General features: G+C 35.0%; 1 protein-coding gene and 1 pseudogene across 2 annotated transcripts in view; both read right to left on the reverse strand.

Annotated features, from left to right (window-relative positions):
- Positions 1 to 25,150, reverse strand: part of LOC6046407 (protein N-terminal glutamine amidohydrolase) — a 113,455-nt gene that overhangs the window by 74,755 nt on the left and 13,550 nt on the right. The window lies entirely within an intron of this gene.
- LOC6046381 lies at positions 2,449 to 3,250 on the reverse strand (annotated as a pseudogene).

Below are 25,150 nucleotides of genomic sequence, written 5' to 3' on the forward strand. Positions count from 1 at the left end.
TAACCAGCAGTGATTAGTTATGCGGAAATTTCCAAGTACGGGAACACGACGAAAATAGACGACCCGAAGAAATAGTGAAAGTGATAGTAAAATCAAATAAATAAAGTGTCTATAAAGAATCATGAAGTGAAAATATTACTATAATTATTTATATTTAATATGAAATTACACTTTACAGCTGAGTTGAAACTCACTATCAGAATCTAATGTTTTCTTGTGTTCTCTTTTGTTCTTTTCGTTTCAAACTGAATGAGCGAGCATCTGACTTAACTTGCTACGCAGACGCAGGATACAACAGACGATGGAGAGGCAAAAAAAAACCAGATGTGATCAATACCACACCGACTGACGAGGATTGCTACCAAGCTTGGTGTCCACGGCTATATGTCCAACCGAGAGACCTCCAAGGTCGCAGGGAAGTATTAATTAGTATCGCCTTTTTATGTTTGATCCTTTTGTTAATACAAATTCCTTTGCAGATACAAACCACATTAAAAGTATGCCTCGCGGCCTGCTTTGATCTTTTGCTTATTCTATCCGCTTTCTACCCCCAATGTGTCCTGCACGGAGAACCTGGGGTAGCTTATGGTTGACCTGGGGAGCCCGAGGAATTATGCCGTAGGTGGCTCGTATAGTCTTACTCACCTATCCTCGCGGCAAGGTCTTCCGTAGGTCTACACCCGAACATGCGACGTGGGACTGCATGAATCTTCAGCTGCTGCCGGAAGGGTGTATTCCGAAATTACCGAATTACCGAGAATTCTAAATATATTGTATTTTTAAAATATCTGAAAATTTGACATAAATTTCAAACGACATTTAAAAAAACTTGGCAAACAAAAATTCATTGCAAGTTGTCCTTAATAATTTGTCTGGCTGAGAATCTCAAATATTATCAAATAAAATAATATTTACAAACAGAAACTCCATGATATTATTATTTTTAAGTTGAAATATATTATAATTCAACGGTTCTCAACCTTTTCTAGGCTAGGTACCCTTTTTCGTGTTACTTAAGCTGCTGGTACCCCCTAGCGTTCATACATGATATTTTTCGTTTGCATGAGATTTTTTTACATTCCAATTCACGAAGAAAAAGAATTTTGAAGTATTAAAAATGTCGTAAATCTTGTTTCTAGAGTTGTTTAAAAACATGTACTTGATAGGCCACACAACGTCCATGTACATTTCTTCAAATCAGTTTTCCTAATAAAGCTTCAAAATAAAATGTTGTACCCTGTTTTTCTTTAAAACTATCTACTGAAAATGCCTTTAAATTTGGAGAAATTCTTTTTGTAAATTAAATTTTCGTTGTCTTTTTCATTTCTACAAACATCCCCCATATTTTTTTAAATTTTATTTTTATGTAAATTTATATTTGTAAATAGTATTTTTTTGAAGTTGTAGCTATTTTCAGTTGAAAAATTATTCTATAAAATTCTTTTCTGCTTTCTTTTTTGAACATTTTTGATCCATTCTTTTGTTGCTAAGATACAGGCCAAGAAAAATATTTTAAAATAGTGTAATTTGTGTGACAATTTGAAGGAAATGTCTTGATCTTTAAATTTAGAGAGATATTTACTGTTATGTTGTTTTCGTACCATGAGATCCATAATATCCACTTAAAAAAAATCCTAATTTTTATTTTATGCAAAACTAATATTTTTGCAAAGAAAGGTCGAATTGAAAGTATCCAAATCATGAAACATAAGATTATTTTTACCAACGTGGTAGTAAATGGTAGTTGGCACAATATACAAATTTGAAACAAATATTTGTAGAAAAAAAAACAAAAAAAAACGGTGCACTTTACTTCAAATTCATAAAATTTCTAAACGAATGCAAATTATATATTTATCATTCAAATATTTTTAAAACATTTTCTGATTGGTCAAAAACAATTCGCACGTAATTCATTGCACCTTAAGCATGGTTGTTAATTTTTGCTTCAAAGTAATTTGTTTTTTTCTCTCAAATATTTTGTTTGGGACAAATGTCCGCCATTGCGGGTTTGTCCTCCGGACCCCTGAGACCGCTCGTGGTACCCCCAGGGGTACATGTACCCCAGGTTGAGAATCGCTGGTAGAGGAAACATTTTGCTTTATTAAAAAAAAAATCGCCATGTAAAAATATAATAGGATACAACAGAAAAAGAAACATCCATAACCAGGAAGCATGAGTCTATTACACAAATTCAAACATAGTTTTTGCGAATTCTTCATTTAGAATAACAGGAATAATATTCTAATTGAGAAAAGAACATATTGAATAATTTAAAGAGGCTTTTGTCAAATTTTAACTAAACTTAAAATATTTTCCCGGTTTGTCAGTCGAATTCCCGAGTTTTTCCCGGTTTTCTCCCGGTGGATAAAAATCCCGGTTTTTTCCCGGTTTTCCCGGTTTTTTCCCGAGGTGGCCACCCTGATTTATCACACTCACATTATCTTGGACACGTGAATCCTCCGCCCAGCTTAACTAATGAGGGATTCAACCACCTCGACGGTTCCACCTGCTCCCAGCTCCAGCGCCGACGGCTTGTTCTTGGTTTCGGGCGTGTTGTGCATGATCTCGTCCTTGGGCTCCACCATCAACACGTTTTCCGGCAACGGCTCCTTCGGGTCGATCTTGCCGTTCGCGTCCCACGGCAGCATAATCTTGTCCTAGATTCCGAGCACTCCCTGGCGCAACAGGATATGGCGGGTGGCCGTGTCAGAGTACTCGTTGCACGGATCTCCGGAATTGATCACCAGTTCGTCGATGAACTTCATCGACTTGGCACGCTGACCGCGCAGCTTACCAGGACGACCACCTCGGAACCCTTGGCTCCGGACTCCAGGCAGGCACGACGCAGGCCTCCTATCAGCTTCTGGACGACGGCGGTCAGCTCCCGGATGTGGTGGCCCTTTTCGCCGAGCACTTTCTGGGTGCGGGTGGTCATAATGATGATCTCCGTACGGGTCGAGGTAACGTGAACCTCCACACTCGAGAAGTCATCCTCCGCGGCCGGCCAGTTTTCGATGGACCGATTTTCTCTGTGATGCTGTGATCGGAGGGCCGTTCTCTTCACTGTTCGTGGCATAACCTGGGGAAATTGAAAAAAAAAGTTTTATCACAATATTACCTATGTGGAACAAAACAAAAATTACCTGTGATTGCAGATTGACGGGAGGTCCAAGCAAAAGAATCGGCAAGGGCACGGGTTTTTTTTTCGTTTATCTTGCCAACTTGATTTTCCGCGAATGACAGCTCAACAGAGACAAAACACAACTGTCACAACCTTGCTTGCCAGTGAAAAGTGTTGCCATTTAGGGCAGAGTTTCGAAAATTGTTTTTTTTATATACATTTTTCATGTAGATTTTTTAGCTTCTATATCAATTGTAAATACAATTTATCAACCAAAAAAACTCTTAAATCAATTGGGTACTAAAGCCCTATGTCAATTTTTATGTACAACGGTAAAAAACACGATTAAAAACCATTTCTGATCACTTTTTTTCATTTTAAAGCAAAAAATTGTTTTGACAAGACAACATTTTTTCGATGGATCAACTATGGTCTCCTTGGAACGAGCTGTCAAGTAGGAGCTTTTCTGTCAAGAAGGACCGCGAGGTAAATTTTTCAAAATTGATTTAAAAATCCATTTTAAACTCTTTGTGGTCGTAAAAAGGGTCATTGTACTCAGAAAAATAAGCTTTATCGCTGTAAACAATAATATCAGCAATCTAAGCTTCATTTTAGGACCCAATTGTTTCAATATTATACATCAGTGCAAGGCAAAAAATCAAACAAGAATACTTTATGATTTAATTTGGTTTAAAATGTTCAGCTAAAATCTCTGGCAACCACATTCTCGATGACAACCAATACCAGTGTGAGGTATGGTTGTGTTGAAGAGTGTCTGAATACAAAAAAAAAACTTGCGAAAAAATCCAATTCGCGAAATTAGATTCTACTTTTCGTAAAAATATCGAGTTTTGAAGTGTTTGACGGTAATCAGCTGTTCCCCTAGCCTGCAGCACGTCGAGTGATTATCGATTTATTAAGGTGAGGTATTTGAAACAGTAGTTTTGAGGTGTTTTAAAGTGCGCGTATTTTTGTATGGTGAAATTATGCTTCTCAAAAACAGGCTAAATTTTCAAAAATAAAAGCTTTTTCGAGACTTCTGTAAGTTTAGCCGTTTTCCCGTGGTAGTTTAGTACATAGTGATTATTTTTCTATATTTTTAAGCTAATAATAAGTGCGAGGAAATAACAATTTCAAAAAAAAAATCTGATTTTCACCCAATAGGGTGGAACGGGAATCAATCATCATTAACATGAAACGGGACGGATTTTTGCCATATTTTTTTCGCCATATTTGATGATGGCCCGTTACACCATAAAGGGATATTTTGAAAAAAAATATACACACGGAAATTTTTTTGCCAATTTTTTAATTTACATTTTTTTACAAAAACTCAGTTTCCCAAAATACGTATTTTCTTTATTTTCGAGATTATTTTTATGATTTTATGATTTTTTGAAAAAAAAACAGTATTTTCTGGAAAAATCGAAATTTCATTCAAAAAATGTACCGATCGAAAACAATATTTTGAAAAAAAAATCGGGACTTACATTTCAAAATAGCGTAATAATGAATCCCGGCCCTTTTCAAATGATTAAAAAAAATTAAATATTGTTCTCGAAAAAATTGGAAAATATTTAAAAAATTATGAAAATTTGAATAATAAATTTAGTTTCAATAGGTTTATAAGATGAAGAAAACTTTTATAATTAAAAAAAATAAAAGAGTTGTTGTGTAGTAAGAAAACAATGTATTGAAGAAAATAGTATATCTTGGAAGATATTTTCTTTCTTACTTTCCAAACAAATAAAAAAAAAAGTTCGTTTCAACGGAACCCCGCAAATCAATTCTAGTCCATTTGTCACTCTCTCCCACCCCGTGGTGATGCTTGCTGCTGTGATCTGAGGCCGCCATACGAAAGATAAACGTATATACGAATCTTTGCCATTCCATCACCGTCATCGACATCTCTCTCTCGCCTGTCCCTGCAACGGGCAGCCATATCACATTGCAGCCACCCACCCACCCACAACTTCGCCTCCTTCCCCGGGGGGCAACATTGGCATTTTGGATGAATGTCGATTTCCAACAGGCTCGTGACATTCCGCCATTAGCAGCGTCTATATGATTATCATCATTATTGTACACATCTACGGAGAAGAGCTACGAACCACCCCCAGCTTTCCCCACACACAAAAAAAAGAAGAAAAAGAAGAGTGTCCTTGAAAATAAGAGGAGGGGGAGGACATTTTCATCGCTTTGTGAAATGCCGAAAAAAAAAGCGAGGAGAGAAGAGAAACGTTATGCTTATCATTTTGGTATGCTGCGCCATGGTTCCTCGTCCGACCTCCCACAGGGAATCCAAGTGACAACCACGACGGCTGATGATGATGATGATTTTGATGGCGGGAAGATGTTCTTAACGGAGTGTACTCACTTTAGTCTATTAGCGACACGTTGGAATTTTTCTTACGCACGCGACACCGAAAGTGTAAAGTTCGTTGCGAGGGAAGGTGGTGGAATGTAAGAAAGGTTTCCCTCCCTAAGGATTAACCCAGTTTTGTTTTTTGTGTTTTTAACCTCGAGTAAAACAACTTTGTTCATTTTCTTAGCACTTAATTTGAAATTTCAACAGTGAAATGTGTTGATAGATTTTAACCAAATTATTTGTATAGTTCCACTTTAGAGAAGTTACACAAATCAGAACTAAAAAACTAAAATAAAAGATGCTCCTTATTATTTCACTCACATGTTGCCAAGCCAACACGTTCTTCTAGCTCAGATGCTCCAGCTTTACCTGATCCAACCTGAAAACACCAAATCGTGACCAAATATGTTTACCCCTCAAGACAACCCTTGCTCAAAATTGTGAGTTATCAAATCCAGCCAATCAACGTCCCCAAACAACCACGCGCCTCCATCAACATCAAAAGCCGCTGAACATGTGTTTCTGTCAGCATCAGGAGTTTCAAGAAGTGAAAAACAAAATGTTTGTGTCGTCGGTTGGCAACAAACACACGGCGGATGGGTTTCAGTCGTCACGTGACAAGTGGTGGCTGGACCCCACCTTAGCGCTGGAAAAAGGATAGGGTCTGCGCCCCAGGAAGGATTACCCCACCTGAGCAGGAAATGTGAATATTTGTCCAGCTCATAAATAATGTACACGAAAATGGCAGTGTGGCGCTTCTTGGGCTGGCGATGATTCGTTACGAAGCAACAGAGTGTCGTGTTACGTTTACCGATAAATACACATAACGACCGGAGCATGTACTTTTGTTTTAATTTTTGATTATCAATTTATGTGAATTACTTATTATTATACAAAAAATCTTGAAATTGATCTCTTCGAGTTATTCTAGCCAGTTTTGTTCATCAGATGGCAAATGACATGTAAAATAGACCAAAAATTCAATTTGTTGAGAAAGGTTAATGAAAGTGATTAAGGTTAAGCCATCTACTATTTTTAAGGAAGTTGGTCAATAAGTAATTCAATCAAATGTGTTTAACAATCTATATAATTTGGTGATGACATGGACCTCCTGGTTGACAATGATTGATTAAAGATGATTTTCATAATTTTATATGGAATAGAAAAAAACTTTACCAAACAGTACCAACACGTGTATGGTACTATTCTGAACAACTTGTAGAAGGAATATTGTCAAAATATTGTCAGGGAAGCAAAATGTATATCTTCGAACGAAATATCGTGACTTTTTTGCTATTTTGAAATGAAACATTTACCACGCGCAGTGTAAACTGGTAAACAAATTTTTCAAAAAACATTAACTGCCGCTCTAATCGAGTCCGTCCCATATGTAAAAAACAGCAAGCCGAGAAAAACGCATGTTAAATTTGTCCCACCCATAAGGTTACGTGTTAGAATTTCACGAAAAAGGTGATTTTCTCCAGTTTTCTTGAACAAAGTACTAAATTTTATTGGTTTTTCTGATAGTTTACATGATTTCAAACCAAACTGCAACATTACCTCAAAATTGACGAAATTACATATGGGACGGACTAGCTTTGAGAGGCAGTGAAGTTTACATACGAGTGCAACTGTCTCGAGATTGGTTAAACCAAATTGGTTGCAATTTGGATTGAATATTCTCAAAATATCTTCTGTGACACGTGAGTTCATGTGTATGACAAAGTGGAAATTTTGAAATTAAGTTTGATAAAAAATTCAACAAATAAAAAACAAGTGTTTTGAGCTGTGAAAAATTATAATGCGTAATACATTTTTATTATATTTTGTTGTTGAATCCCGGCTTTAGTCATTCAAACGGGACTTGTTTGACGAGACGAGTACGGGCACTTTTCAAATTCTAAAAAACAAACATTTTCGATTTTTGAAAAGTTAATTTGAACAAAAGGTTCAAATTTTGTAAAGGTTTGCATAGATGCTTTCGCTAAATTTGATCGTAGAAGGCGTAGATTGCGAGATAAAATGTTGGTGTCTTTTACAAAGTATTGCTAGGAGACAAAAAATCCGGAAATATTCCTGAATGTTTAGATTTTCAAAAGCACCCTAATCGTGTACCACCCTAATTTTTAACCAAGCAAAAAGTTGAACCAACTACACATGAATCAGATTGAAAATAAAAAGTTTCAAATTTGCTCATTATTTATTTGAAATATATTTGTATCATCTATAAAAAAAATTCCATATTTACTTAGAAACTTGTTCCTACAATTTTAAGATATTTATGAATTCTGCTTACAAAAAAAAAAAGATAAATTTCTAATTTTGATCGGGATATGACATTCCTAGTGGCTTTCTCAGTACCTACTGAAGGAGCTATTAGACTATAGCAAACAAACAAACTAACATGCACTTTTTTGTATTCGACAGTTTGCCAACCTTGCAAACAAAGCAAAATGTATACAGGCTGATGTTTCTGCAAACAAATGCAGGCAAACAAACAGAGTAGGCAAACTGTCAAAAAGTTTGTTTGCTTGCGAGTTTGTCTGTTTGTTTGTGATAGTCTAATGCGTCCTTGAAAAGCGATATCCCGATGAAAACAAACATACCAGCCGAAAATCATCCATTATTAATTTCTAAGTAACGAGTTTTAAGTATCGTCATCTGAAGCGAATCGGGACACATGGGGCGATTTAGGAAAGCTGTTTTTTTAGCCTTGTTACTGCCCAATATTTGGATATTTTTATTAGTTTCAAATAGAACAGACACAGATTAACAAAAATAGTCAATGTATTCCAAATTTTAAGCTTTTAAGTACTCTAAACACTGATATCCCTATTCAAACTGTAGTCTCGATTCGTCCCAGATGACTGTATTTAAAACTTGTCACTTAAATAAAATATGTTAACTATTACTGCCCCTGATTGCATAAATGTCCCATATGCATTTTCATCGTTTTTGAGTTATTGGTGCAGTTTTGTTCAGAATCGCGAGATCTTTCTGAAAAGCCTATAACATCCAGTACTTTGTTCTAGAAATCAGGAGGAAATCCAGTATTTTCGTGAAAACTTAACACGTAACCTTATGTGTGGGACAAACTTCAAATGCGTTTTTCTCAACTTGCTGTTTTTGCATATGGGACATTTATGTGAACATGGGCAGATTATTGGTGTTAAATTGGAAATGTATCCGATGCAGTTTGTTTTCCAATTCGAACCCATGTTCATTGAAAAAAATCATGATACTTTGATAGTTTTTAAATTTATCAAATAATTTTGTATCTCACCATTGAATGAATGACAAATCGTCAGCTGTGTGCTATCTTGTGACAACGACCATTTAGTACTTTCCGAGAAAATCGATTTTTAAAGATTGATGATAAATATTTTCAAAACTATGAATGGTAGAGCCAAACTTTTTGAAGCAATCGGTTCGTATACTATCGCTTAACAAACGCTTAAAGTTTCAACTAATTTGTTTACACCAGTTAAAAGATACAGTAAATTATGTAATCAAAAATCTGAAAAGCACGTGTCACAAGTGTGTTTCGAAAGTAAAATTGTACTACGTGTCACAAGTGTGCACAGAATTCCCATACAAACTAAAATAGGCTTAAATCAATAGTTTAACCGACTTTATCAGTATATTTTCAAAAACAAAAGAAAATGTGTATCAACATAAATTTGTGAAAAACAAAAAAAAAATTCCACATTTTCCAACAACATGTATGACGTGTCACAAGTGTGCACGATCATTTTGATGATAAATTGGTCTATGTCACAAGTGTGTATTGCGATATCCGGGAAACGGAAGCGAGTTTCCAAAATCGGGTTAAAGCATCTTGTAGTGTTTGTTAAGTAAAGCAAAACGTCATCATTAACTCATTTTCGACCAAAATGGTCTATGTCACAAGATAGCACACAGCTGACGAAATGATTATTTTTTACATTTTTTTCATTTTCAATTTGGTGTACCAGTTGATGAGAAATCGTCATTTGAAAATTGAAAGCTATTTTTCTGACAGTCAAATTTTTCCTATTAGTTTTTCACTCAGAAGCTGTATCTCACATATTTTTCAAATTCACATATTGTCAAAATTGTATGAAACAATTTTGGCCGCCATCTTGATTTTAAAATTTCCAAATCACTTTTTAGCATTTATGGGGAATATTTAAGCTCAACGATTCGGAACAAGACAAAGAAACATGTAATTTTTCGATTCGATTGTCCGAAGTGACTTTTTTCGAGGACTTCCAATAATGGAGTCTTGACTGTTAGTCAAATATTTCAGCCAAATCAAATCGAAAACATTTAATGTGTATCTGGCTGGTTTGACGTGGGAATGAATTGTTTATATAAATGTGATTTTTAAACGGCCATATCAGGGCTAAGTGGATTGGGTGTCCTTTGCTAAGTTCCCGAATATGAACTCAATTACGTCAAGATGTAATAGAGATTTTCTTTAACATTATTTTATTGTCATAAATAAACTTCGTGCAAAATTAACATTAAGAACCAAGCTGAAATGGAGAAAATTAACATGCAGGTCCAAAATACAATGAGGTTTGAGCTTTTTGACATTTCACCTTTCGTGTATGATTTCAAAATTTCATAACGGAAAACAATTATTTTTATGTTTGAAATATGTTTAAGAATCATTCATACTAACTAAGATCTGATCCACAACAAATCCAAGGTGAACTATAGGATAGTTCCATGTAAACAATCTCGCTCAGCAAAGAGACCACAATAATCCAGTCAGAACACACCGCCCCAAAGTCACACGTAACGTGCTCAAGCTCTAGAGGAAACGCGTCGGGGAAGGACGCAGTTTGTGTGCAGTAACATTCCATCGAGCGCAAATTCCGTGCGGTAGCATTACGTGAGCATAATTGCACATTTTGTATCCTTTACCGGTGGACAACTCTCTGGGAGAAGCCAACGCACCATCCCATCGTGAAAGCACCCCGTCATCCATCAGTAATTCTCCTTCATTAATGGACCAACATGTGTGCAGCGTAATGGTGGTGCAAAAATGCGGGCCAGAAATGCAATTCATACTGTCATTAAGGTATGTCCTTTTGGTAGCAACGTGTCATTTGGAAGTAAACCATTTTTTTTGAAACGCAAAAAATATTTTTTTTTTTTTTTTTTTTTTTTTTTTTTTTCCACGATAAAGACCGAAGTTGGAACATTCACCTACTCCATTCGGAGTTAGGCTCGGTTTGTCTTATTTTTCATATTCTGATATTCTGATTATTTCTTTTTTATGGAGTAGGGCTACATGCCCTCTCATCTTTTCATCGATCTTTACATTTTCATTAATACTGCAGCACGTGCCAGTGAGCCAGAGCTCCTTTAAGGCAGTGCTTAACTACTTAACAACTATTTAGGATTTTTTAAGATACATTTTTTATGTTACGGGACAGCTTGGTTTGTTCAAGTTAGTGGCGTGTGATGGTGAGGGGTGGCGATGGGCGTTGGGCGGTGGGCGATGGGCGGTGGGCGATGGGCGGTGGGCGATGGGCGGCGATGGGTGGCGGTGGGCGACGTAGGGTGGCGGTGGGTGGCGGTGGGCGGCGGTGGCATGAAACGAAACGTAAACAGAGGCATAAGTGGTGTATCAAACATATTGGTGGATATTCTGCTTGATGATGATCGTCAAACGACGCTTGAAGGCAGCCAGGGTTGGTGATTGTTTGCATTCGCGGGATAGAGCGTTGTACAGTTTGCCTCCAAAATAGGTAAATTTTTCCTTCCAAACTCGCTGTATGGCCGATCCAGAACAAACTCTCCTTGTTGGCGGGTGGTCCGAGACGAGACTCTGACTTGTAGCTTGAAGTTGTGGTGCTGGGTAGCGTCCGTTGAGTATTTGCGAATTTGCACCGTCGTTTGAAGCTCGTACAGTGCTTTCAATGGCAGCACCGAATCCGTCATGTCCGAGTACAGGTCAGTGGTGGGGAATAATGCTGGTTTCCGCGAGATGATTTTCAAGCAGCGGTTTTGAAGAACTTGAAGGCCACGCAGATCGGTTTTGCATGCTGAGCCCCAGTTGGCAATCAGGTACTGGATTCGTGAGTGTACCAGGGAAAAGTACAGCATCTTCATTTGTGGGTATGGAATAAACGCAGCAATTCTCCAGAAGATTCCACAAAGTGAGCTTAGCTTGCTTTTAAGGGCAGTTATATGAGGTTTCCACCCCATGGTGCTGTCAAGAATTAGACCAAGGAACGGGTAACTGGAGACTTCTTCAATCGTTTGCCCATCAACAGTCAAAGGTGGGTGGTCAGGAATTGTTCGCCTTGGTGTGTGGAAGATCATGAACTTAGTCTTCCCTAGGTTCAGGGACAGCACATTCGACCTGAAGTACGCGTTGAGCAAAGTGATGTCTTCTGCAATCTTGTGTTGCAGTTCAGCACAGTCCTTTCCTCGGTAAAATACCGACGTGTCGTCAGCAAAGAGCCGCGTTTCCCCGTTAAGTTTCAGCTTACTAATGTCGTTTATAAACAACAAGAACAGCAGCGGGCCCAGATTGCTCCCCTGGGGAACTCCAATACTGATGGGACGTCGTTCACTGGTGTGCTCCCCAATGGAAACATACTGCAATCTTCCTCGTAAGTAGCTTTTGATTAACGCCAGCGGTGTTCCTCTAATACCATAAAACTCCAGTTTGAGTGCTAGCAGTTCATGGTCGATTGTGTCGAACGCTTTCTTGAGATCGATGAAGAGCGTCGCAGCCAACATCTTGGAGTCCAATGTGGAGTAAATTTCCTCAACAAGATCACTTGTAGCTGTCAATGTACTCGAACCTGTTCTGAAGCCATACTGGTGAGTGTAGAGGACCTTCCGACGGATCGCATATTTCATTATCCGGCAGACAATCAATTTCTCGATCAGTTTGTCCAGTACTGAGAGAGTCGAAATGGGCCGATAGTTGTTAACGTCCTTCTTGTCACCTGCCTTGTGGATAGGTACCACACGAGCAACCTTCAAACACTCAGGATACTGGCCAGTTTGAATGATTTCGTTGAAAGTGTCCACCAGTAGTCGAGCAAATAATTCAAAATGCGATTTCACGAAAGACGCGGGAATGTTATCAGGACCTGCACACTTCTTCGCGTCTAACTGGTTGATTAGCACGACAACTTCGTTGTATGATGCGGGGGTGAGGACCATAGAGCGGGGCTGGGAGGTCAGAGTGCCAAAGCGACTGATGGCTCGATCGCTTGGAATGGCGTTTGCGAGATCATGACCAACATTGCAGAAGAATTCATTGAAGACATTGCAGACTGTATTCATATCTGTGGTAATTCCTCCTCCATTCACGTAGACAGCAGTGGGTTTATCAGACGTTCCTTTTTTCCCCAGGACATCTCCGATGACCTTCCAACTAGCCTTCTGACTGCATTTTGAGAGCATCTGGTGGTAATACTCTCTCTTGCTCTGATCCTTCTTAGTCTGGAGCATCTGCGACACGTGAGCCAACATGTCAGCTACTTCCTGATCGTTAAAATATATGTTTTTCAACATCTCGGAATGATTATCGTGTGAGCAGCGGCGCCGGGAAGATGGATTTTTGTGGCGTTCTTTTTGTGCTGTATTCGTGATCGTGTTCATATCATGCATGCGGTGAGGGGGGTCATTGTGCTAATGAATATTATTGCGCGTCATTATCGTGTGAGCAGCAGCGCCGGGAAGATGGATTTTTGTGGCGTTCTTTTTGTGCTGTATTCGTGATCGTGTTCATGTCGAATTATGTGGAAGGTGCGAAGCCGCGTTTTAGGATTCTTGTGTCTTTGTTGTTTAATTTGTGTTTCCATCTGGAGTGTTAGTTTTAAAATTGTTTTCATTTTTTACAGCTTCCTGGAATTATTTTAAATCAAATGTCTACATGTAAATTTGTCTACTCACTATATGATTTATTTAAATGTTCATATTATTCCTTATCCTATTCCTTTCCTGTAATATACCCTCTCCTCATACCATATATGATCAAACTGCTTAAATTAACGAAACTTTCTAAAACAGCATGGGAACCATCTGGAGCATTTATATTTTAAATAACTGTTTTTTTTACAGCTTCCTGGAATCATCTTGATTGTAGTTATTATATTTATTATATTTATTTTATTTACTATATTTATTATATTTATTATTTATCATTATTACAAAACTATATGCTTATTAGATAATACACTACAGACTCACATTTACACTTACAAACATTCAAATCATTAAATACATTACGCACTCAACCATTTTCATCGGCCCGATGAAATTCCCTAACCCCATTCCAAACCTCCCAAAAATATTCCGTTCACTTTTAAAAGTCGCATGGGTTCCCTGCACTTTTGCCACTAGTGAACAACAAAAACATCCTCCCAAATCCCCACGGGACTGTATGGGCGTAGCCTTGGAGCACAGTGTGGAAATTTACGTTCTTAGATATTCTTGGTTGTACCGGGCAGCAATCAAATTGTCTAAGAATATTGAATTGACCATTGTGGCACCCCCTACAGCGTGGTGCAGACCCGTTATGCTATGCTATGCTATGCTATATGTTTTTCAACATCTCGGAAAATTACAACTTAACCTTCAAACTAGCCAACAAAATGCCTTCCAAAAACTCCCAAGAGATGGCTATCACTATCGTCCCATTCCTAGCCCTATCCATTTCTGCAAATTGCAACGATGGTGCATCTGGCCAAAAAGTTGTCATGGCATCCAAATTCCCTCAACGAGCGAAAGATTTATAGTGTTTCAAGTTGGTTTTCGTTTGTGGATATGTGTGTTTTTCCTGGTGGCCAACTTTCATTTCCCGGTTTGCCATTTTTTTTCCTAGCTCAGACCTACCGCTCACATCCCATATTCATGGATATTTCGGAGATCTCTCTAACGTTGTGCCGCCCCCTTTCCTCTTCTTCAGGGGATGAACCTGCACGTGGACGATGATTGGATGACATTTTGTTGGCAGAGTAGGGGGTACAGGAGCAACTTGGACGGAATGTAGCCTTTAATTTGTATTGATATTTTTTCAAAAGATAAAAGTTATCTTTTTGAAAAGTGGATCGTTCTTATTAAATTTAGAAAATCGACAAGAAAAAAAATGTTCTTCGGCTGCCGATCCCTAAGTTGCTATGGGGCGCGGGTTCGATTCCCGTCTTATCCTCCTGGCCTTTTATCGGATGGGGAAGTAAAACGTCGGTCCATTTGCGTAAAAAGAGGCTATGGGTGACTCACCACACATAACCTTCGGACGCCTAGAAATGAGCAGAAACTTGCAACAGAGACCACAGAAGATCCGGGGGTCGTTAAAGTGGATTGCTTTGCTTTGCTTTTGCCAATTTTCATAAAAAACAACTGTGGACAAAAAGTCGACATTTGCTTTCTACTTAATTTTAAAATGTAAAATCGATATCATGCACCGTTTACAAGTTACAGAAACTAAAAAACAGAGATACATCATCTGATAGAAACGGATACAAACAGAGTTTTTTTTTCTTTTTTTTCAAAATAGCGTCGATTTTTTGAGTGACAATAACCCGGCAAAATATCAAAAACACTAATTTTCGACAATGTGAAACGTTACGGTTGACTTTTAAATTCAAAATAAACATGATTTCTCATCGTAACTTTTAAACATTGTTTTCTTTGCCATTATTTATTTTTGTGAGAATAGTTGATTAAAAATGGGTTTTTTTAATATAACATTTCAAAATATTTAAATTTACATGTGTTGTAGTCAATTGTGACGCAAAATACGAAAAATTGTAAAAAAAAATCCAGCCTTGAGTCTTGATTTAAGAAAATGTTGTTTTTTAAGCAGTCCTCTTCTTTAAATTAATTTTAAGGAAATTTTTAATATTTATCAGCTTAGCCCAAATTAAATAGGAAGTTTTTCAACTGATTTAATTTAGTTTATGAAAATTTAAGTTGATAAAAAAAAACAATATATTTATTGAAGGATCAGGAAATTTCGTAAATAATAATAATTAGGTCTCGCTTAACCCTCTACAACCCAACCCCGCCTCTAGACGGGCTTCGATTAAAAAAATCGCCAAAAATCCATTTTTCAACCAATTTTTGATCTTCAAAATGCATAGGAAAGAAGAACTCTTAAAATTTTGGAAAATTTTAGGGTTGGAAGTTTGACTTGTTTTATATGACTTTGCCAATGTTTTTAAAAATTTAATTTTTTTAGGGGTCAACTTTGGCTGTGTTTTTTACTAACATTTCCTATATTTTAAGTAAAAAGAAGTATGCAGTAATTTTTCTAGTGCCCCAGACTATGCCTTTTCGCATTTTGTTACAATTTAAATGATAATGGTTCCATTTTATAGCAGAAAATGTGAAAAACATGCAAAAAATTGAAAAAGTTACTGTAAAAACATGAAAAAATTAGATAGGCAAAATGTAATGATAGGAGGTGGTAGAGTAGGCCAAATACTACCAAAAACAAACATAAACTAAACAAGATAAATGCAAATTAAAATACTAAAAATGAAACAAGAAAAACATAAAACAAGAGAAGTAAAGTTTTTCGTAGAACAAAAGTTGCTCAAAATGACCTCCTGAACACGGGAAAAATAAAAAATTTCGAAACAAAAATTTGGGCAGTAGAGGGTTAAGCAAAATTCAATTAGCATCGATTCGAATTCTTTGTGAGACTGTAGCATAGAAACTAAATGCCCGAGAGAGAAAATTGTGGGGAAATTCAGCTCTTAAACAAAAAATTCTATGATGTTTTTCTGTCAGGATGTATTTTTAAAACATAAAAAACGGAAAGACATCGAAAATGTATACCTTAAAGTAACTATAACTCGAAAACGGTACATTTTACCTTAAAAAAAATAAAGTTCTTTTCGATTGCATATTTTATTTTGCTTAAAATAGTAGTTTATGCAACAAGTTGCAAAAAGAGGATTTTTTCAGAACGAGTCGTACATTTATCCAACGAGGTTCACCGAGTTGGATAAATACGACGAGTGCTGAAAAAATCATGTTTTGCAACGAGTTCCATACAACATTTTTTGCAATTCCGAAAAACACCCATTGAGTGAAATTTTAAGTCAAATTTTCGTGTATTTTGTCAAAAAATCGTTTAAATCAAAAAAATGTTGAAAAGAGTTACTTTTCGAAACAAGTGTTGAAAAGTTCAACTTTTCAGCACCCATTTTAGTGCTGAAAAGTAGAACTTTTCAGCATTTATTTTGAAAAGTGTTGCTATTCGATTCTGTTATTTTTGGTACAGAAAAGTAGGCTATTTCGTCGTTCAAGAATGACAGGAAAAGTAAGTAGTTTCACGACGGAATTGCAAAAAAAATATTTTTAAAACTTTTTTGCCCAGATTTTCGATATTTTTGAAATAAAAACACGATTTTTTCAAACTATCATATCACAGAACTGAAGCAATATTTAAAAAGGGCGCTTAAGCATTTTGACCATTTTAAACTAATTTAGTAAGATAGTAGCTTAGCTGATTTAAATAGCCTTTGACTAAGTAAGCAATGACTAAGTTATTGGGGTTCACACATTGTAACTTTAGGATCATTCTCAATAAAGCCTTTAACCCGAACAGACGTCTTTTTAAGTATCTTAGTACATATCTTGTAGAGTTTCCGTAAGTTAGACAAAATCCGGAGTTTTTTTTTTAGGAAGTTCCAATAAACCAAATTTTCAGTTTTTGCTTTGTGGGTGTTTTTTAATACCCCTGACTCAAGGCGGTTTCAAAAACACCCAAAAATCAAAACTGATAATTTGGTTTATTGGAACTTTAAAAAAAACTCCAGAAATGTTCCTTTAAGGGTGACAATAAAAAAAATATCATCAGATATACCCCCTGACTCGATTCTGTAGGCAAAAAATAAGTAACTGTAAAAATGTATGTAACAAAAATCTTGGTGCAAATGCTCTGATTGATGTGTTGCGTTAAGAAAACAATAATTAAAGAAGAAAATCAACAACAATCTTACAAATTTAAAGTGTAGGTGATTAAAAACTATTTAAAATAGCAAAACCAGCCTTCAAAACTATTAGCTTTCAGAACGTTAACTTTTCAGATTTACGATTATTTTCTTTGATATTTTTAATTTTTGGATTTTGATCCTTCATAGAAAACAGAACCAAATATCCCCTACCAGAAGATTCTGCCCACCCACAGCCATCAAATGCCAACCTTTCGGATGAGTACGGTCAGCCAGTTTTGGGCTTCAATTTCTGGAACGAAAATGGAGTTATTTCTCGGTTTTCATCTCGCAAACACTGCACCGTATAGCAGCAATATGTGTGTACGCTCTGCTTGACTCGAGAAGGAAGTCGAAATGTCTGTTGTCTAAGCTAAATGTGAAATTTTATAAAAGCAAAAGACTTTCGGTTTGTTGCTTTGCTGGTTCGACATTAAAAAAGGTATGTTATTTGAAAATAAAGTTTTGTTTTGTTTAAAATCAAGTTTGCATAAAACATCACAAAATTGCAACAATTTAAGCTCCCTTGATGTACACAAACCGCAAAGCAAGAGTGTCAGTCAGTGTCACGGTTAGCAAAATGATTTATCTTTGATCCTTCAGTTAACTCGCGTGCCATCATGGAAAACGAGCAATGTGGAAATTGGCTGGAAAACCCCCTTCCACGGTCGTCGGTGCTCGATGGCAGTCGACGCTATATTTGCTCGAATGATTAGAGTCATAAATCAAAGTTTTACAAACACTGTTTTAACTCAGCATTTTCATCAAACATACATTTAAATGCATGAAATCTTCAATTAAATCCCACAAATAGAGCCCTCCTTACTCTAAGCGCCACCATGTCTAGGGTTCACCGAGGGAAGGGGGTCATTCCGCTCAACATGACATCATCCACCACATCACATATCACGTAGAGCTTCTGCTGCCGTACGCTCAGCATCCGTTCCGTGCACATCATGGTTGTTCATGTTTTCCAAGCTCAGCGGGGCAGAATGCACTTACACCCGTTGTCGGTTCCATTAGACGGGGCCTTTGCACCAGAAATGCATTTGCTCTGGTGATCAAATGGTTAAAATGTGATTTACAATGATCGTTTTAAATGTATGACGCGCATTGAGAGCGATAATGTCGATTTTTAAAGGATTTATTTTTTCCTGTTCAGATGGAAAAACTTGGCATTTTTCTGTTGTGGTTATTTTTTGTTATACTTTATTTACAATTTCTAACATTTGAGCAATTCTCTACGATTTTTTTTTTATAAATTTTTGACTTTTTTAATCTGGCTGAAACTATTATGGTGCTTTGGGTATGTCCAAAGAAATTGCATCATTAGTTTGTCCATATAATTTTCCATACAAATTTGGCAGCTGTCCATACAAAAATGATATGTGAAAATTCAAAAACCTGTATCTTTTGAAGGAATTTTTTGATCGATTTGGTGTCTTGGGCAAAGTTTTAGGTATGGATAAGGACTACACTGAAAAAAATGATACACGGTAAAAAATATTGGTGATTTTTTATTTAACTTTTTGTCACTAAAACTTGATTAGCAAAAAACACAATTTTTATTTTTTTTATTTTTTTATATGTTTTAGGGGACATCAAATGCCAACTTTTCAGAAATTTCCAGGTTGTACAAAAAATCTTTGACCGAGGTATGATTTTTTTTATCAATACTGATTTTTTTCAAAAAATCGAAATATCGGTCGCAAAACATTTTCAACATTTTTCTAAGTGAGATCAAATTTGCAATCAAAAAGTTCTTTAGTGAAATTTTGAAAAAGTGCACCGTTTTCAAATTAAAGCTATTTTTATAGAGCGTCCAATTTCCCGGTGTTACAAAATTCCCGGGAAACGGGAAATTTTCAACAAATTTCCCGGGAAATCCCGGGAATTTTGAAATTTAACGAAAATTATTCTGATCCTGTTTCTGATTAATATTTTGCAACTGAATTGTATAAAACAGCAACTTTAATGATCAAAATGAGTGTGAGGATCAATTAATGGCTTGACTGCTTGTAAAAATCATGCAACTTTGAGAAAATATATAAATTTTCTATTTTTTAATGCTGTATTTCAAATCGTACCAAATCAAACAAAAATATTATTAGTATTTTTTGTTTAGGACAAAAACAGTGAAAATCCATGCTCCATAACAATAAAATTGCTTTTAAATTTGTCTCAGTGACCATAAAGTTGAAATGGAAAAAAAAAACATGTAGAAATACTGTTTTTCATGGCAAATAACTTATTCAAGAACAAGTATTTTCAACTTGTAAATAAATAGATATTCATTGAATTTGCCTTAAAAACTAATCTCTAGCGCTATTTAACTTGAAACACTATTTCATGAAATCATAACTCAAAGTTTTTTAATATTTTATGCGAGTTTATGAAATATGGTTGCATTCTTTGGGTAAATTTCTTATGATACGATGTTGTTTTTTAATGATTTTAGCTAAATGGTTAAATGGCCTAATAAATTTATTAGATTTAAAAAAAAAATCATAGTGTAAAATTTGTTGAAATTAAACGATATTTTTTTCATGTATAACCCTCTTACGCCCTTGGTAGCTCACGTGCTCAATAAATTTATAAATTCAAACAAGTAATTTCTCGAATACTTTAAGAAAAATCTTCTCGAACAACCCAATTCAATTTTTATCAAAATTGGTCAAGGTAAACAAAAATGTTAAACAAATCTCAATTTTGATCTTGTTTTTAAATGATATAACAACAAAATTCGTTAAAATAGGTTGTCCAAAATAAAATAGTTAATATTCATTCCATAATAGCGCAATTTATGTTGCCCAACATATAAGCATACAATATTCCTAGTTTTTAGCTTCAGAAATAAATATTATCTGAATTGAACTTTGACATGAAATTTACAGACAAGCTGATTAGTTCACTATGAAAAGTAGATTGAAAAGAATAAAATCAAATCAGGTTCTCTAATTTTTTTTATATAATTTCAAAACATTGGTGCCAAAAAGATAGGAAAATGTATACTTCCGCTTGTATTTCGGGAATTTCCGGGAAATATTTTTTTCCGGGAAATCCCGGGAATTCCCGGGATTTTTTTCCCGGGACGGGAAATTGGACGCTCTAAATTTTTAGGTAACTTTTTGAAAATAGTCGCAGTTTTTAATTTTTTTAATTAGTGCACATGTTTGCCCACATTGGAAAAAAAAACATTTTTGAAAAGCTTAAAAAATTCTCTATAATTTGCTTTTTATAACTTTGTTGATACGACCCTTTGTTGCTGAGATATTGCCATGCAAAGGTTTAAAAACAGGAAAATTGATTTTTTCTAAGTCTCACCCAAACAAACCACCTTTTTCTTATGTCGATATCTCAGCAAATTTTCCGATCTTCTCGAAAAAAATATTATCAGAATTTTTAAACCAAGACTAACATTTTAAAAGTGCGTAATATTGAATGTTTGGCCCTTTTGAAATGTTAGTCTAGATTTAATTTGTTTTGAAAATATTGGTTTCGAAGAGATCGGAAAATTGTTTTGTCTGATTTCAATCTCGGTTTTTTTATTGAAATAAAAAAAAATAATGAAAACATCATCGATTTTTTTTAATTTCCACAGAAAATGATAAATGGTAATATTACATCTGGGAAGGGGTACATCTTTTATGTCAGAAAAAATGTGTAATTTTACCTATGGAAATGGGTAATTTTACCACTTTTCAGGTGTAATGGCACTTGTTCATTCTAAATTGTGGTAAAATTACACAATATAATCTTCCAAAATTACACCTTCCAAATTTATTTTTTTTTAACTGTGTAGTTTAACATGATTTAACGAAAAGATGTTTTTTTTTATTCTTATTATAATATTATTGTAATCTTTTTGCATTACTTTGAACAAATTACTTTAAAAATAAAAAAATATCTTTTTGCATTACTTTGAACAAATTACTTTAAAAATAGTTTTGAAAACATAATAAGTTCATACTCATATTTACTTGGAAAGAAAAAGACACTGATTTTAACTTATAAAACAGTCCTAAAACAGACAAAAAAAAACTAAAAAACTAAAATTAAGAGAAGTAAAGTTGTTTGTACAACACAAGATAAAAACTATCTCTGGTTAATTTGTGTTAAGAATTAACCTTCTACTGCCCAAATTTTTTTTCGAAGATTTGTATTTTTCCCGTCGTCAGGAGGTCATTTTGAGCATTTTTTGTTCTACGAAAAACTTTACTTCTCTTGTTTTATGTTTTTCTTGCTTTTTTTTTTGTATTTAAATTTGTCTTTATCTTGTTTTGTTCATGTATGTTTTATGTAGTATTTGGCATATTTTACCACCTCCTATCATTACATTTTTCCTATTTAATTTTTTCATGTTTTTACAGTTACTTTTTTAATTTTTTGCCTGTTTTTAACATTTTCTGCTATAAAATGGAACCATTATCATTTAACTTGTAATAAAATGCGTAGAGACATAGTCTGGGACACTAGAAAAATTACTGCATACTTCTTTTTACTTAAAATATAGGAAATGTTAGTAAAAACATAGCCAAAGTTGACCCTTAAAAAATGACATTTGTAAAAACATTGGCAACATCACATAAAATAAGTAAAACTTCCAACCCATAGATTCTCTAAAATTTTAAGAGTTCTTCTTTCCAATGCTTTTTAAAGACCAAAAATTGGTTGAAAAAATGATTTTTGGTGATTTTTTAAATCGAAGCCCGTCTAAAGGCGGAGTTGGGTTGTAGAGGGTTAAAAGAAATAAAGCAAGTAATAATATGAAAATACAACCCAAATCTACTTCACCATCCCTTGCCTCAAAAATCATGTGTAATAAAAATGTAGAAATATTGCAGCCCTCCAGTCAAAACGCGCGCTTTTCTGACCCAGCAACTGACCTCTCGTCACAGCACGATATGAAAATCGATCGGCACGATTTCGTGTGTGTGTGTGTGTGTGTATGAAAAGTCAGCAAGGACAAAGGGAAAAATCATGCGACACTTGCCAAAAAACACGCGACTTGAATGGACAATGCCCCGGACAGCAAATGCAAATCACGCAATTTTCTTTTTTTTTTCTTGCGCTTGTGAGTGTGTGCACGATAGAGAACTGAAATGAATCCTCTCGCCGAGTGAAGAAAAATATCGGCAACTTCCATTTGCATAAAATATGAGTCTCAAACATGTTTCGCATTTTTTTTTCTCATTTGAATTTTTTGTGTGTTTTAGCTGGCGAAGCTTTTTGTCTTTTGTTCTCTAGAAAATCTAGTTTGTTAGTATAAAATTAACAGTTTAACAAACTTAACCAATTTCTTGGTTTAAAAAGAAAACATTTCATAAAAAAAAATCCAAATCCGTTCATAAAAAAATTCAACATTTTCATCATTTCAGAGAAAAAGAAATAAGAATTTCCAGAGAACTGCTTCTTTCGGTCTTGATGGAAGAATCTTCATCGTCGTCGACATCCTGATGCCCCATGTCAATGTTTCAATATTCATCATCTTTCAGAAAGGTTCCACCAAGACAAGGCAAGTGAAAAAAAGCAAGAATGAAAGTACGACCAGCTGACCACACCCACCTCCCGCAAGTTCTACCGCCGAAGAAGGAAAAACTTTTGACTTTTGGTGCGAATTTTGCTTCCTTTTGTCATATTCATAAAGTACACGCAGAGAAAAGAAAACTGGTGTCTTACAGAAGCTATAACAACGACCCCCCACACCCCCTAAATCAGGATAAGCAAATGCTTCCAAGTATAAACAAAATGTGATGGTGGAAATTAAGGAGAAGGGGAGGGAAGGGAAATTTTGTACCTCAACTTTGAGTGTCACCGAACCAAACTGACTTTGAAGAAAGCCAACATTTTCCAACTCCTCCTCCCCCTCTCAGCTATGCTAAACCACTCACTTCTCCGCTCTCACTCCTCATTCAATGAGATGAGTATTAATGGTATTAACATCACAATTTGAATAAAAATGCGAATAATGCTTCGGCAAACAAAACTCTTGAAGCTGCCGAACTTTTGCTTTTCGGCTGGGGAGCGTTGCAAGTATTGTTTTTAAATCGAATTTTCCAGCTGAATTTTTTTTTAACATTTGATATCAACATGAAAAATCCATTAAAATTGAAAATTAACAGAAAAAAAACTATAAATTTGAAAAAAATTACACTAAATTAACAAATTTACAAACGATCCACAAATTATTGATGACCTTATTATTATTGTTTAAAAAAGTTGCATTTACTTCTCTTTTTACTATGTTTTTAAATAAAAAATAATTTGAACATGTTTTTTTGGTTTAGTGTTTGGTTCTCTATCTTGCTTTTTTATTAATTTAAATAATGAGCAGTTCTCTAGGATTTCGGTCATTCGATTTTTTTTGTATTTTTTAATCCGGCTGAAACTTTTTTGGTGCCTTCGGTATGCCCAAAGAAGCCATTTTGCATCATTAGTTTGTCCATATAATTTTCCATATAAATTTGGCAGCTGTCCATACAAAAATGATGTATGAAAATTCAAAAATCTGTATCTTTTGAAGGAAATTTTTGATCGATTTGGTGTCTTCGGCAAAGTTGTAGGTATGGATACGGACTACACTGGAAAAAAATGATACACGGTAAAAAAAAATTGGTGATTTTTTTATTTAACTTTTTATCACTAAAACTTGATTTGCAAAAAAACACTATTTTTATTTTTTTTTATTTTTTGATATGTTTTAAAGGCCATAAAATGCCAACTTTTCAGAAACTTCCAGGTTGTGCAAAAAATAATTGAGCGAGTTATGAATTTTTGAATCAATACTGATTTTTTTCAAAAAATCGAAAAATTGGTCGAAAAAATCTTTCAACTTCATTTTTCGATGTAAAATCGAATTTGCAATCAAAAAGTACTTGAGTGAAATTTTGATAAAGTGCACCGTTTTCATGTTAAATCCATTTTTAGGTGACTTTTTTGAAAATAGTCGCAGTTTTTCATTTTTAAAAAATAGTGCACATGTTTGCCCACTTTTGAAAAAAATATTTTTGAAAAGCTGAGAAAATTCTCTATATTTTGCTTTTTCAGACTTTGTTGATACGACTTTTAGTTGCTTAGATATTGCAATGCAAAGATTTAAAAACAGGAAAATTGATGTTTTCTAAGTCTAACCCAAACAGCCCACCATTTTTCAATGTCGATATCTCAGCAACTAATGGTCCGATTTTCAATGTTAATATATGAAACATTTGTAAAATTTTCCGATCTTTTCGAAAAAAATATTTTCAAAATTTTCAAATCAAGCCTAACATTTCAAAAGGGCTAAACATTCAATATTATGCCCTTTTAAAATGTTAGTCTTGATTTGAAAATTTTGAAAATATTGTTTTCGAAAAGATCGGAAAATTTTACAAATGTTTCATATATTAACATTGAAAATCGGACCATTAGTTGCTGAGATATCGACATTGAAAAATGGTGGGCTGTTTGGGTGAGACTTAGAAAACATCAATTTTCCTGTTTTTAAACCTTTGCATTGCAATATCTCAGCAAATAAAGGTCGTATCAACAAAGTCCGAAGAAGCAAAATATAGAGAATTTTCTCAGCATTTCAAAAATATTTTTTTCAAAAGTGGGCAAACATGTGCACTATTTTTTAAAAATGAAAAACTGCGACTATTTTCAAAAAAGTCACCTAAAAATGGATTTAACATGAAAACGCTGCACTTTATCAAAATT

This window comes from Culex quinquefasciatus, chromosome 3 (assembly GCF_015732765.1).
Source record: "Culex quinquefasciatus strain JHB chromosome 3, VPISU_Cqui_1.0_pri_paternal, whole genome shotgun sequence".
Classification (NCBI taxonomy): domain Eukaryota; kingdom Metazoa; phylum Arthropoda; class Insecta; order Diptera; family Culicidae; genus Culex; species Culex quinquefasciatus.